This window comes from Arachis hypogaea, chromosome 2, assembly GCF_003086295.3.
Source record: "Arachis hypogaea cultivar Tifrunner chromosome 2, arahy.Tifrunner.gnm2.J5K5, whole genome shotgun sequence".
NCBI lineage: Eukaryota > Viridiplantae > Streptophyta > Magnoliopsida > Fabales > Fabaceae > Arachis > Arachis hypogaea.
Genome location: NC_092037.1, coordinates 55,268,726 through 55,284,443, shown reverse-complemented (window position 1 = coordinate 55,284,443; position 15,718 = coordinate 55,268,726). Strand labels below are relative to the sequence as shown.

The 15,718-nt window shown below is 37.4% G+C and overlaps 1 long non-coding RNA gene and 1 other non-coding gene across 15 annotated transcripts; one reads left to right on the top strand and one right to left on the bottom strand.

The window, feature by feature from the left end:
- Positions 1-2,538: 2,538 nt before the first annotated feature.
- Positions 2,539-7,339, bottom strand: LOC112744516 (uncharacterized). 14 transcript variants are annotated; one of them, XR_011872826.1, is made up of 11 exons: positions 7,250-7,339; positions 6,865-7,179; positions 5,783-6,230; positions 5,017-5,087; positions 4,799-4,904; positions 4,368-4,488; positions 4,047-4,131; positions 3,668-3,768; positions 3,209-3,266; positions 2,921-3,093; positions 2,539-2,839 (listed from the first exon to the last, which is right to left on the bottom strand). It is a non-coding gene; the product is annotated as an uncharacterized lncRNA (long non-coding RNA). The 14 variants fall into 14 exon arrangements; XR_011872829.1 differs by having other exon boundaries at positions 5,783-6,033; positions 7,250-7,334; XR_011872834.1 differs by lacking the exon at positions 5,783-6,230 and adding an exon at positions 3,858-3,878 and having other exon boundaries at positions 3,209-3,313; positions 7,250-7,334.
- Positions 7,340-15,359: 8,020 nt separating this feature from the next.
- LOC112763466 (small nucleolar RNA R71) lies at positions 15,360-15,467 on the top strand. Its single transcript, XR_003182882.1, has one exon. It is a non-coding gene; the product is annotated as a small nucleolar RNA R71 (small nucleolar RNA).
- The last annotated feature ends 251 nt before the right edge of the window (positions 15,468-15,718 follow it).

Below are 15,718 nucleotides of genomic sequence, written 5' to 3'. Positions count from 1 at the left end.
AACGGATTAAACCTACATAACATGTTAAATTATTGATTTATCCATTAAGAATCAATTAGGATTAACAAATTCTTTTTTATTGGGAGTCTCATTATTTTTTAAGGATAATTATCAAGGCCGTAGTTTTTATTTTTATTTTTCTATTACCTTTTTTAAATACATTAGCTAAATTTATTGTTCTTACTTATAAAAATTGATAATTATTATTTATTATATTTGTTTAAAATTTTATATTCAAAAAATTATTTCACTAAAAATATCTAAGTTAAATTGATGATATCTTGAGTTTAAAATTATTTTTAACTCATAAATTTTAATAATTAGATATTTTTTATTTAAAATCTAAAATTTTAACAATTAAAAAATAATGAGAATTTATTAATTTAATTTGAATAATTGAAATTTAGTTCAATTTTATAAATTAACAAAAAATTAAATGATTTATCTCTAATTTTAAATTAGAGTATTTATTTAAAAATAATTTGTGAATTTATAACTAAGTAATATTCTTAAAAATAATTATATTTAATTTTAAATCACTATCCTTTACTCTTTTTACCAAATTCTAACCCTAAAACACCCGTATCACGTTCACTTTACTCCCAGCTACAAAGAGAGGAGAGGGGGTACACAACCATAAAATTGCTTATTACAGATGGATTTACAGATAGATTTGGTCTCTTTTACTGACGGATTTTTAGTTATTGACAAAATTATCGACAGATTTTGTTCTTCTATAAAAATTTCGTCGAAAATTACTTACCGACGGATTTTTTCCATCGGTAATTTACTTATAGATTTTTTTTATTACCGACAAAATTTTCCTCGGCAATAGTCCCCCTTTCACCTAAGGGGCCTGCTACACATACAAGTAAAAAGGCCGTACAAGTTTTACAAGTTATCAGCCCAAACTTCATTAACACGCGCATTAACTCATTTTGAATGGAGCGTAACTACACGCGCCCCACTCAAACGGTTCCTCTTCGTCTTCTTCTTCTTCTTCTTCTCTTCTTCTTCTTCTTCGTCTTCCTCTTCCTCTTCCTCTTCCTCTTCCTCTTCCTCTTCCTCTTCTTCTTCTTCTTCTTCTTCGTTTTTTTTCGATTTTCATGGTTTCTGAAATTCTTCTTCTTCTTCTTGCTGCACGTTCTTCTTCCTCTTACTCTTCTTCTTCTCCTTTTCTTTCGTTTCTGCACGTTCTTCTTCCTCGTTTTCCTCTTCTTCTTCTTCTTCTTCTTCTTCATTTACGTCTTTTCTCTCTGTTTTCTCTTTTTTTTTTCGATTTTTCATGGTAAAATCGTTTTTGAAGAAGAAGAAGCAGCAGAAGATGAGGAGGAGAAAGAGAAAGAGTTCTGAATTATGCATAAGATGTACTTCAACGAATTTTGGATGTATTTTTTTAAATCCTTTGGGTGTATTTTCTGTAACCCTTTGGGTGTATTCCTATAATCGTTTGGGTGAATTCTTGTAACCGTTTGGGTGTATTTTCTGTAATCCTTTGGGTGCATTTCTATAATCATTTGGGTGTATTTGAGTGATATCTGACTGATATCTATGGGTGTATCTGACTCATATCTATGGGTGTATCTTACTGATATCTATGGGTGTATTTTTCATTTCAGAAAAAATAGCAAGCATTACAGAAATACACCCAAACGATTACATAAAATACACCCAAGAGATTACAGAAATACACCCAAACGGTTACAGGAATTCACCCAAACGATTATAAAAATACACCAAAAAGATTACAGAAAATACACCAAAAGGATTTAAGAAATACACCCAAAATCATGCATAATTCAGAACTCTTTCTCTTTCTCCTCCTCATCTTCTGCTACTTCTTCTTCTTCAAAAACGATTTCAGAGTTTGATGTCAAAAAACAATAAAAATCGAGAATAACGAAAAAAGAAAACAGAGAGAAAAGCACGTAAATGAAGAAGGAGAAAGAGAAGGCAAGAAAAAAGAAAAGAAGAAGAAGAAGAGGAAGAGGAAGAAGAACGTGCAGCAAGAAGAAGAAGAAGGTGCAATGAAAACGTGCCGTAACAGTATGTGGAGGAACTAACGTCAACGACGAAGAACAAACCAGTGAGAAAGGAGGAGAAAAGAACGATCGAAAAAGAAGGAGAAGAAGAAGGGATGTAGCGCGTGTAAGAAACGTAGCACTTGCAGCGAATTTTGGGGATTATAGTTTAATTGGCTTGTAATACTTACAAGCCCTAATCACTTGTACGCAGAGTTTTCCCCCTCACCTAAAAACCGTAAAATTTTTCGATAGATTTTTTGTCCATAATTTACCTATAGATTTTTTCAATTATTGACAGATTTTCCATCAATAGTTGGAACATGAGAAAGCATTTTTAACTCTGAATACAGATAAAAAATTCGTCTGTAAATCCATCAATAAGGTAAAAGAGAATTTTTTTTTAGATTTTTTCATTGTAAGATAAATCTGATTTCATACAAAATAAATATAAATTTTAATAAGTTCATCGTATTATCAAACTAAAAAAAAAGTACTATAAATAAACAAGTCAATATAATTCAAAATATAAATAAAGTATATTGATACATCAACTATAATAAGTAACAACCATACATCAATAAAGTGTATTAATACATCAACTATAATTCAAAATATAAAATCAGTGTATTATTCAACCATACTAAATTTATTAGCTATAATCCTCAGTGTCATCTTCATCCCCATCATCATCATAGTCCTCATCCGAAGAGATTGAAGGTGGCGACAATAACGATAATAGTGGAACAACAACGAAACTATTTGACGCTCTAACTTTCTTGTAATAGATAACACTCGTGCTTAGTATCTAAATGTACCTACAAGTGAGACTATTATTTGAATTATTTAATTACATTCTTTAAAGTAAGCTTATAAAATTGAATGAATAAATCAATTACCTGCAACATAGTCTACTTCAATTGGTTTTAGCTTGGAAGTAGATAGTGGTCCCTGCAATGAAAGCCCAAAGTCTGAGGGCTTAGGCACCATATTGCTATCCAAAAGAATGTTACTAGGTTTTATGTCACTATGAAAGATAGAGCGCTTGGCTCCAGCGTGAAGGTGTGTATCTCTGGCCATATTTTAATGGAAAAATGCACAAAAAAAGAAAATGCACAAGCTGTGTCACAAAACGAAGCAACTATAGTTGAAAACTGAAATTCATCTAACTAAAAAAAGATCTTAACTAATGTAGAGCATGTAGGTTTTTCCATTATCGGTCATGACTTTGTCCACAAGCTATATCTGTGCCATCGTCAACATAAAGAACAGGCTTTATTTCTACACATGCTCTAGAAAGATGCCAACCAAATCTTAGCATTAATATCATATCAACATTTATCATGAAGAAAAACACAAGCCATTCAATAAAACCATCCCCTTACAACCAACCTACCCCATATCAAACAGTAACAAAAAATAACAGCATAAAAAAAAAAGTAAAAAAGGGAACTTAGCTAGTACACTGAGAACTCAGAGCAGCTTTATCATTAGTTATGTGTAGGGGTGTAGAAGTGCGTAGATCTAAGAAAACAAGTCATTCTACATATAGTCTCACTAATGATACTAATCCGGTTCCAAAGATCAAAAAGAAAACAAGACACTAGAATGTTAAACAAGAAAAGAGTTTTGATAAGGAAACCAACAAAATTTGAAGGTGAGTTGTTCTCTGCTTTGAATTAACCAGTAATAGGGGCTTCCCGCCAGCTTTATCTATCAGAGCTGCATCAAGGCCAGTGATCACAATCTGCAAAAAACAAAATCAATTGATGAGTTAGTTTATTGAGAGAAAAAAAATTATTTTCTAAGAATTGTGAATAAGTTAAAGGTAGGAACCTGAAGGCAAGGCATATATTACTGTTCCAACAAACGCAGAAAATCCCATGACATAATGAAATTCAGACATTATTCAAACAAAACAAAAGTCTTAGTGCTTCTTTGCTTCAAGAAGCTTATTCAACATTCCAATGATGCTTTCAATTATGCAAAGTAATATTAAGTATTAGAGACTCGGAGTGAAACTACCTGCTAGCTCAAAAATACTTCTGAGATAGAAACAAATTTCATTGATTCCACTAAATTACTGGCATACCATAAGCCCTATTCCAATCTGTTCATCAACAAATTAGATAAAACATTAGTAAAAATCACTTGGGAGTGTAATGGTTCACATAAAGTATTGCTATGTACTTGAAGACTCTTGCAGCAACTAATATGAATGATGAGGACCTTACTGAAAGCATGCAAAAGCTATTAATCGTTATGCAAAGGCTAGATCAGAAAATTGCTCTTCAATTCAAGGTGAGCAAAATTATTGATATTTTATTCTGAAACTCTTAACTGTACCTTTGTATATGCGTGCTTCATGGCTAAATATGCAAACCTTGCTTACTTTTGTAACTGGCTTGCCATGGAAAAGAATTTGACTGGTAACTGTGTACAATCCTCAGCTTAAAATAGTCTACATCTATAAAATATCAAAGATCCTCTGTCATGATGTTATGTTATCATGGAAAACATAAATGGTATGCAAACTAAATTTTATTTCCTTTGTCTCAAAACTACTCTTTTTTTCCTGTTTAGGAAGATACTTCTTACTCTGTATTTATTGGAATATTCAAGCTTATGGTTCATGCAATCATTGCAGCCATAATATGTACAAAATAATAATAGAATACAAGATAATGGAGTATGCCCAAACATACTTAGAGTGATTAGAATTTTGAAGTAACATCTTAATATATAAGATGAAATACAATGCAAAATCTAAAACTTACATTGACTTTAAATGTGGCAGCAAGTTAAATGACGGTAGAAGTGACCCAAAAAAGAACATAGTCAACTGTCCCAAAATATAGTTGAAAGATAGTATATGATAATTTCCTAGTATGTCAAAATAAAGAAAAAGAAAACAGAGGGAAATGCAGAAAAATATCAAACCTCCATTGTTACAGAGATAAATAAATATATCAAAATATGTAGTTTAAGAAAGTACCTTGAAAGCAACATAGTTCTCTGTGTTATTCACAACTTTAAGCTCACAAAATGATTGCTTCTCCAGCTCAACTGGTTACAAGAATAACATAAGAAAATTTTGAATAAGAGCTCAAGTTTATTGGGGAAAAGAGAGAATAAGAAGTCATGTTTACATTATATAATACAAATTCTTCTATGGAATATCAGAATAACTGAAAACATGTACAACCGTATATTAGAGCATTATGTTGCCTAAGGTGCTCTTCGATTTGCCAAATAGGGAGAACCATGAATCCATAATAATGCGCTCTAGAAACATAAGAAGTAGAAATGGCTAAAAGCATATCTTAATGGTTCATTGAATTCTTATTAAGCCTTGGTCTACTCGATCACGTTATCTATCTATTCTTGGTCTACTCTGAAAATATCATGTCACCTTTCAAGAAGCTAAATATTAAATTGGGAACAAATTACTAAAACATTGTTGTTGATCTCATCAGCACCTATAACCAACACCAGACTAGGCACAACATTAGCAAGCAATCTTCCTACTAATATTCGCCCTCGGTTAAAGCTATGCCTAAACCAACAAATAAACAAGTACAAGTATTCAATCAAGGTACATGAAATCTTTCAAATTAAATACTCCTCACAGCTATAGCCAAAGTCAATCATCAGTTTCGGTTCTAAATTAAAAAGTCACCTAAATTCACTACTCTCATCGCTTCTTGCTACAAATATTTTGCAACAGAGGGGAATGCAGAAAACGCGGGGCTTATTCTCACCTTCCTCTGTTGTTACAGAGAAGGTAGCAAGCAACGGTCGCCCAAAAGCTTCTACCATGGGCCTTACAAGCTCAATCTATTGGGCAGTGTAGAAAACCCCTCTTTTCACCTCCTTATTCCTTAGTATAGATTGTGTTTTCTTAATGATGGCCTCACTTTCAGACTTGGCATCTTCTGATAACTTTCTTCTAGGCAGTGCCAAATTAAGAATACTGACAAGGTGCCCTTCTTCACCTTCTGGCTTTTGTCTGCTGCTTTTACCAACGAATGTTGTGTCATCTTTCATTTTAATCTCTTCTTTGAAAATAGAATCATAGATCTCTTCTAGCTAAATATATTACAATAGAATCATAGATCTCTGTATTCTAATCTCTTCTTTGACAATATAAGCATGCATGACAGCAAGGGGAAACTCTTCATGTTGACCTAAATAATCACCAATTACAGCCTGAAAGCAACTAAGAGGAATATATTACAGAACAAACATGAATCTAGAATTAAATTGCACTAGATGAGAGTTACAACCTTTTTCCAGATTGGAAGTGTTCTTCAAATATATATTGTAAACCATACTAGTGTTTCTCAAACATTACAGCTAGGCAATAAATTTTCAGCGTAACAAATTTATTTCTTTAAGTGATACTATTTTATTTAGTACACATCTCTCTTCTAAAAATCTCATTCTAATCAATCACAGAGTAATTTCAATCTATGTACTTAGCACATTGCATTTCATGAACTGGTATTTATAGTTCCTTCAAATGCAAAATTCAAACAACAAATCTTGCTATTCCTTTTTCCAATTTAAGACTATCGTAAGCTCTCCATCTTACTTCAGAAGCAGAACTGCAGAAGGCACAATACATTATGTTCAACGCAAACTTTTAGCCATAACAATTATTGGAGCTACTTTCAAAACGAAATTCGAACCTTGAAGAAGATTCAAGAGCAAAAATCTAAACCATAAAACGAAAGTGGAACAAATCAAGTTTTAGATGCAACAATAACGTATGACCAATTGAATTCAACAAAAAAATATAGATCAATAGCAATTCCAGAATCTAAAATAGATAAAGACGTACATGTAAGTTTCAGATCTGGTGACACGATGACTCAGTTGTGAATGGCAAGGATGGATGGCGAGAGACGGAGAGAGACAGAAGTTGAGAGGCGGCAGAGGAAGCTCGTGCGATGTGAACGGCGATAGAGAGAGCGCGTGCAACGTGAGCAGCAGAGGAGGGAGCTCGCGCGAGCGAGCGGCGGCGGAGGGAGCTCGTGCGAACGAGCAGCGGTGGAGGAAGGTTGTGCTAGCGAGCAGCGACGGAGGGAGCTCGTGCTAGCGAGCGGCGACAAAGCAGAAGTGACGGTGAAGTCACATTTTCAATGCGAGTTTCGCCCTGTTTTCAACTTGAATCTGAGAGAGAGAGAGAGAGAGAGAGAGAGAGAGAGAGAGAGAGAGTGTCTTACAGAGGAGAAGCCCAAGCTTAAAGGAAGGATCGGATTGGTGTTTTGTGCGAATGGGATTTGTGTTTATGCAAACAATGTTTAACTTGATTCAAATTTCGGAGAGATTTATTAAATATTTGTTAGATAAAATATAATTTTTATAAGAAAATTATAAAAAAAAAAGTTAGTTACATGGTAATGTCTCTGTATATAATATTTATATTTATTTTAAATTAAATTAGATCATTTGACATCAGTTATCTATTTGATTTTTAAAATTTATAAGAGGTGTGAAAATAATTACGGACCAATCTAAATTTTTCCCAACAGATATACAAATAGTAATTGTCAGCTGACATTAAGTTAGTCTATAAATAAAGTTTTAGGAACACATTGTAAGCAGTTCAGTTCTTCTTAGAAAACATTTAAAAATCTAAAACACTCTCAGCCCCTTGGCATCACAGAGTAAAATAAAGAATTTTAAGTAATTCTTCTGAACTCAAACACTTTTACTTTACTTTTTCCCTGTTTTTATTAATAAAATTCCTCTACTTTTACGTCTTCTTCTCTTTTATGTTCATATTTCTTCCTTCATCTTCTTTTTAATTTCCTATTTGTTTCAATTTCTGCAATTTACTTCGCCACCGGCACCTTGCATTTATGTATTTATTTGTTTCTTTTATTCCTTTTAATTTTATTTGACGTTACAATTGCGACATTGAGATACCCACGTTTTTTTAAACATAAACAAAATTTAAGTAAAACAAATTGGCACGCCCGGTGGGACCTTGTCAATAGATTGTAATTGTCAAAAGGAAAACTAGGAGTTTTGAACTTGCATGTGATTGCGCAGTGGTAAGTTCGTGCGTCCAGAGGCAAAGAAATCAGCATCAGTTGACATGTCAAATACTTTTGCAACATCTTCTTCTACTTCCAATGATGAGACTAGAGGAAATGAATCCGAAAATTCTCCTATGATTTCAAACACAGAGCCTACCTTGCTGTTAGTGAGGCATGATGGCGTTGGCCATACCCATACAGGGTTAAATGCAACTCACATAAATATCGTGGGGTGGCTGCCATATGGCTTGCTACCGGGGTATGTCCACCTCATAGTGACACAAGGATTACCTGTGCCTCTCTACTCAACTTTTCAAAATCCTCTTTATCAAAATCCATATGGCATGTCAAATGTACCTGTTTCTGGGGTGTCAGGTTCAGACATATCACAACAAAATTTTACACATGCTATTAATACAGGAAATAACAGTGCATCTAATTCTACTGCATCGACTGTCACTAGGGTAGAAAATTCCAGACCTGTGTTTCCTGACATGTCAAGAGCAATGCCTGTTAATCAACTTAGTCAAACCGTGGGATCTTTAGCAAATATTAGGCAACAGATGGATGAAAGCCACTATGATCTAGTAAACATGTTAACTCATCAAATGGTGACAATTTTAAATCCTCTTTTAGAAAATACAAACACTAGAATTGAACAATTAAATAGGCAAGTTAATAGGATTGCTACTGTGGTAAATTTAGAAGAAAATGACAACCAGGGTTTAAGATTTGATAATGTCAACCAGAACGGTGGAGCAATTCCTAATTATGATGTTCATATGCCTAGACATGGTCAAGATGCTGACGTTATGTTGGAAAGACTTAGGCAAAACAACTTAGGGGGGCATTATAATCTAGCTAGAAATGTCGAACAAGTGTTAAACCGTTTGGGATTTAATGTTGGTTGCTTAAATAGGCCATATTTCGTGTCCGCTTTTCCTGAATGTGTCCAACAAGTAGAGCTTCCAAGAGGTTGGAAAAGAAAATGAGTCTACAGTAGATCAATTACCTCAGAAGGTTCATTCCAATCTGCCAGGAAAAACCAAGGTTTTTGCGCCTCTAATAAAGTTGAAAAAAGAGGAAGAGTTCCAATGGAAAAAGAGCACCAAGAAGCTTTTGACAACATCAAGCAGTATTTGACTAATCCTCCTATTATGACACCTCCAAGGCACGGAGCACCTCTAAAACTTTACGTGTCAGCTTCTAAAGTAACAATTGGTGGAATGCTGGCTTAAGAAGATGAGAATGGCGACGAAAGAGTGATTTATTACCTAAGTCGTGTGCTAAATGATGTGGAGAGCCGTTATTCTCCAATTGAGAAACTTTGTTTAGCTTTATATTTTTCTTGTTTAAAACTTAAGTACTATTTGATTCCTAGGAATGTTTATGTAATTTCTAAGTTTGATGTTCTAAAATATATGTTGTCTTTTCCAATATTGCATGGTAGATTAGGAAAATGGATGTGGGCCTTAATGTAATTTTCTTTACATTTTGTTCCTGCAAGAGCCGTTAAGGGTATGGTTCTAGCTGATTTCCTGGTTGACCATCTATTGACATTGATGAGAGTTTACTGGGTTTCGTTGGTTTGGTGCATTGGAAATTATATTTTAACGGTTCATGCCATAACGGTAGTGTTGGTATAGAAATTTTAATTATTTCTCCAAGCGGCGAGCCAAGTAAATTCCTCTTTGAATTGAATTATTCTTGTTCCAACAATGAGGCAGAGTATGAAGCATTAATAATGGGACTGGAATTATTATTAGAAAGAGGAGTTAAAAATATGAAAATTTTTGGAGATTCACAACTTGTAGTCTGGTGCGCGAAATTGTGAACAATACTTTTTCACAACTCTCATAATCCCCGGTAATGGCTCCAAAAACGTGGTAGCTCAATACCATGGCATTACACAACTTCGCACAACTAACCAGCAAGTGCACTGGGTCGTCCAAGTAATAAACCTTACGCGAGTAAGGGTCGATCCCACGGAGATTGTTAGCATTGAAGCAAGCTATGGTCATCTTGTAAATCTTAGTCAGGCAAACTCAAATAGTAATGGTGATGAACGAAAATAACACAAAGGTAAAGATAGAGATACTTATGTAATTCATTGGTAGGAACTTCAGATAAGCGCATGAAGATGCCTTCCCTTCCGTCTCTCTGCTTTCCTACAGTCTTCATCCAATCCTTCTTACTCCTTTCCATGGCAAGCTTAAGCAAGGGTTTCACCGTTGTCAGTGGCTACCTCCCATCCTCTCAGTGAAAGCGATTGCATATGCTCTGTCACAGCATAGCGGAATTCATCTGTCAGTTCTCAATCAGGCCGGAATAGAATCCAGTGATTCTTTTGCGTCTGTCACTAACGCCCCGCCCTCAGGAGTTTGAAGCACGTCACAGTCATTCAGTCATTGAATCCTACTCAGAATACCACAGACAAGGTTAGACCTTCCGGATTCTCTTGAATGCTGCCATCAGTTCTCGCCTATACCACGAAGACTCTGATCTCACGGAATGGTTGGCTCGTTTGTCAGGCGAGCACTCGGTTGTCAGGCGATCAACCATGCATCGTGCAATCAGGAATCCAAGAGATATTCACTAGAGCCTTGAACGCTTGTAGAACAAGAATGGTTGTCAGTCACCTTGTTCATGGGTGAGAATGATGATGAGTGTCACGGATCATCACATTCATCAAGTTGAAGAACAAGTGATATCTTGGATAAAGAACAAGTGGAATTGAATGGAAGAACAATAGTAATTGCATTAATACTCGAGGTACAGCAGAGCTCCACACCTTAATCTATGGTGTGTAGAAGCTCCACCATTGAAAATACATAAGCATAAGGTCTAGGCATGGCCGAATGGCCAGCCTCCCAATGATCTAAGATAGCATAAAAATGAAGATAGCTACCAAAGTCTCTTAATACAATAGTAAAAGGTCCTACTTATAAGAACTAGTAACCTAAGGTGTACATAAATGAGTAAATGACATAAAAATCCTCTTCCGGGCCCACTTGGTGTGTGCTTGGGCTGAGCAATGAAGCAAATTTCGTGCAGAGACTCTTCTTGGAGTTAAACGCCAGCTTTGGTGCCAGTTTGGGCATTTAACTCCCATTTGGGTGCCAGTTCCAGCGTTTAACGCTGGGATTTCTTGAGGTGACTTTGAACACCGGTTTGGGCCATCAAATCTTGAGCAAAGTATGGACTATCATATATTTCTGGAAAGCCCAGGATGTCTACTTTCCAACGCCGTTGAGAGCGCGCCAATTGGGCTTCTGTAGCTCCAGAAATTCTTTCAAGAGCCAACATTCATGAACCACAAATTCAAGATACATATGCACTGTTTAAGCATACATTCAGAGAACAAAAGTATTGCCACCACATCAAAATAATTAAACTGTTATAAAATTCAAAATTCATGCAATTCTTTCTTTTATCAATTAAGCACATTTTTATTTAAGAAAGGTGATGGATTCATAGGACATTCATAACTTTAAGGCATAGACACTAAGACACTAATGATCACAAGACACAAACATGGATAAACATAAGCACTAAAAATTCGAAAAACAGAAGAACAAATAACAAGGAAATCAAAGAACGGGTCCACCTTAGTGATGGCGGCTCTTTCTTGCTCTTGAAGATCCTATGGAGTGCTTGAGCTCCTCAATGTCTCTTCCTTGTCTTTGTTGCTCCTCCATCATGATTCTTTGATCTTCTCTAATCTCATGAAGGATGATGGAGTGTTCTTGGTGCTCCACCCTTAGTTGTCCCATGTTGGAACTCAATTCTCCTAGGGAAGTGTTTAGTTGCTCCCAATAGTTTTGTGGAGGGAAGTGCATCCCTTGAGGAATCTCAGGGATTTCATGATGAGTGGGATCTCTTGTGTGCTCCATCCTCTTCTTAGTGATGGGCTTGTCCTCCTCAATGGGGGTGTCTCCCTCTATGTCAACTCCAACTGAATAACAAAGGTGACAAATGGGATGAGGAAAGGCTAACCTTGCCAAGGTAGAGGACTTGTCCGCCACCTTATAGAATTCTTGGGCTATAACCTCATGAACCTCTATTTCTTCTCCAATCATGATGCTATGGATCATGATAGCCCAGTCTATGGTAACTTCGGACCGGTTGCTAGTGGGAATGATTGAGCGTTGTATGAACTCTAACCATCCTCTAGCCACGGGCTTGAGGTCATGCCTTCTCAATTGAACCGGCTTTCCCCTTGAATCTTGCTTCCATTGTGCGCCCTCTTCACATATGACTGTGAGGACTTGGTCCAACCTTTGATCAAAGTTGACCCTTCTTGTGTAAGGATGTTTATCTCCTTGCATCATAGGCAAGTTGAACGCCACCCTCACACTCTCCGGACTAAAATCCAAGTATTTCCCCCGAACCATAGTAAGATAATTCTTTGGATTCGGGTTCACACTTTGGTCATGGTTCTTGGTGATCCATGCATTGGCATAGAACTCTTGAACCATCAAGATTCCGACTTGTTGAATGGGGTTGGTAAGAACTTCCCAACCTCTTCTTCGGATCTCATGTCGGATCTCCGGATATTCACCCTTTTTGAGTGAAAAGGGGACCTCGGGGATCACCTTCTTCAAGGCCACAACTTCATAGAAGTGGTCTTGATGCACCCTTGAGATGAATCTATCCATCTCCCATGACTCGGAGGTGGAAGCTTTTGCCTTCCCTTTCCTCTTTCTAGAGGTTTCTCCGGCCTTGGATGCCATAATGGTTATGGAAAAATGAAAAAGCAACGCTTTTACCACACCAAACTTAAAATGTTTGCTTGTCCTCGAGCAAAAGAAGAAAGAAGAGAGTAGAAGAAGAAGAAATGAGGAAGGGGGAGATGGTGGTGTGTTCGGCCAAAGAGGGGGAGAAGTGGTGTGTAGGTTGTGTGAAAATGAAGGGTTGAAGAAGGGTATATATAGGAGAGAGGGGGGTAATGGTTCGGCCATTATGGGTGGGTTTGGGAGGGAAAGTGGTTTGAATTTGAAGGGTGAGGTTGGTGGGGATTTATGAAGGATGGATGTGAGTGGTGAAGAGAAAGATGGGATTTGATAGGTGAAGGGTTTTTGGGGAAGAGGTGTTGAGGTGATTGGTGAATGGGGGAAGAAGAGAGAGAGTGATGGTAGGGTCCTGTGGGGTCCACAGATCCTGTGGTGTCAAGGAAAAGGCATCCTTGCACCAAATGGCATCAAAATCCACGTTTTGAGTCATTTCTGGCGTTAAACGCCGGGCTGGTGCCCATTCCTGGCGTTTAACGCCAGGTTCTTGCCCTTTCCTGGCGTTTAACGCCAGTCTGGTGCCCCTTTCTGGCGTTAAACGCCCAGAATGGTGCCAGACTGGGCGTTAAACGCCCAACTGCTAGGCTTACTGGCGTTTAAACGCCAGCAGCATCTTCCTCCAGGGTGTGCTGTTTTTCTTCCTGTTTTTCATTCTGTTTTTGCTTTTTTCATTGTTTTTGTGACTTCTTATGATCATCAACCTACAAAAAGATAAAATAACAAAAGAAAATAGTTAATTATAAAACATTGGGTTGCCTCCCAACAAGCGCTTCTTTATTGTCACTAGCTTGACAGAGGACTCTCATGGAGCCTCAGAAATGCTCAGAACCGTGTTGGAACTTCCCAACACCAAACTTAGAGATTGAATGTGGGGGTTCAACACCAAACTTAGAGTTTGGCTGTGGCCTCCCAACACCAAACTTAGAGTTTGACTGTGGGGGCTCTGTTTGGCTCTGTTTGGAGAGAAGCTCTTCATGCTTCCTCTCCATGATGACAGAGGGATATCCTTGGGCCTTAAACACCAAGGATTCTTCATTCACTTGAATGATCAACTCTCCTCTATCAACATCAATCACAGCCTTTGCTGTGGCTAGGAAGGGTCTCCCAAGGATGATGGATTCATCCATGCTCTTCCCAGTCTCTAGGACTATGAAATCAGTAGGGATGTAATGGTCTTCAACTTTAACTAGAACATCCTCTACAAGTCCATAGGCTTGTTTTCTTGAGTTGTCTGCCATCTCTAGTGAGATTTTTGCAGCTTGCACCTCAAAGATCCCTATTTTCTCCATTACAGAGAGGGGCATGAGGTTTACACTTGACCCTAAGTCACACAAGGCCTTCTTGAAGGTCATGGTGCCTATGGTACAAGGTATAGAAAACTTCCCAGGATCCTGCCTCTTTTGAGGCAGTTTCTGCCTAGACAAGTCACCCAGTTCTTTGGTGAGCAAAGGGGGTTCATCCTCCCAAGTCTCATTTCCAAATAACTTGTCATTTAACTTCATGATTGCTCCAAGGTATTTAGCAACTTGCTCTTCAGTGACATACTCATCTTCTTCAGAGGAAGAATACTCATCAGAGCTCATGAATGGCAGAAGTAAGTCCAATGGAATCTCTATGGTCTCATTTTGAGCCTCAGATTCCCATGGTTCCTCATTGGGGAACTCATTGGAGGTCAGTGGACGTCCAGTGAGGCCTTCCTCAGTGGCGTTCACTGCCTCTCCTTCCTCCCAGGATTCGGCCAAGTTGATGGCTTTGCACTCTCCTTTTGGATTTTCTTCAATATTGCTTGGGAGAGTGCTTGGAGGGAGTTCAGTAATTTTCTTGCTCAGCTGACCCACTTGTCCTTCCAAATTTCTAATGGAGGATCTGGTTTCAGTCATGAAACTTTGTGTGGTTTTGATTAGATCAGAGACCATTGTTGCTAAGTCAGAGGTATTCTGCTTAGAGCTCTCTGTCTGTTGCTGAGAAGATGATGGAAAAGGCTTGCTATTGTTAAACCTGTTTCTTCCACCATTATTGTTATTGAAACCTTGTTGAGGTCTCTGTTGATCCTTCCATGAAAGATTTGGATGATTCCTCCATGAAGGATTGTAGGTGTTTCCATAGGGTTCTCCCATGTAATTCACCTCTTCTATTGAAGGGTTCTCAGGATCATAAGCTTCTTCCTCAGATGAAGCCTCCTTAGTACTGCTTGGTGCATTTTGCATTCCAAACAGACTTTGAGAAATCATATTGACTTGTTGGGTCAATATTTTATTCTGAGCCAATATGGCATTCAGAGTGTCAATCTCAAGAACTCCTTTCTTCTGACTAGTCCCATTGTTCACAGGATTTCTTTCAGAAGTGTACATGAATTGGTTATTTGCAACCATTTCAATCAGTTCTTGAGCTTCAGTAGGCGTCTTCTTCAGATGAAGAGATCCTCCAGAAGAGCTATCCAAGGACATCTTGGACAGTTCAGAGAGACCATCATAGAAAATACCTATGATGCTCCATTCAGAAAGCATGTCAGAGGGACACTTTCTGATTAATTGTTTGTATCTTTCCCATGCTTCATAGAGGGATTCTCCTTCCTTCTGTCTGAAGGTTTGGACTTCCACTCTAAGCTTACTCAATTTTTGAGGTGGAAAGAACTTTGCCAAGAAGGCATTGACTAGCTTTTCCCAAGAGTCCAGGCTTTCTTTAGGTTGAGAATCCAACCATGTTCTAGCTCTGTCTCTTACAGCAAAAGGGAATAGCATCAGTCTGTAGACCTCAGGGTCAACGCCATTAGTCTTGACTGTGTCACAAATTTGCAAGAACTCAGCTAAAAACTGATGAGGATCTTCCAGTGGAAGTCCATGGAACTTGCAATTCTGTT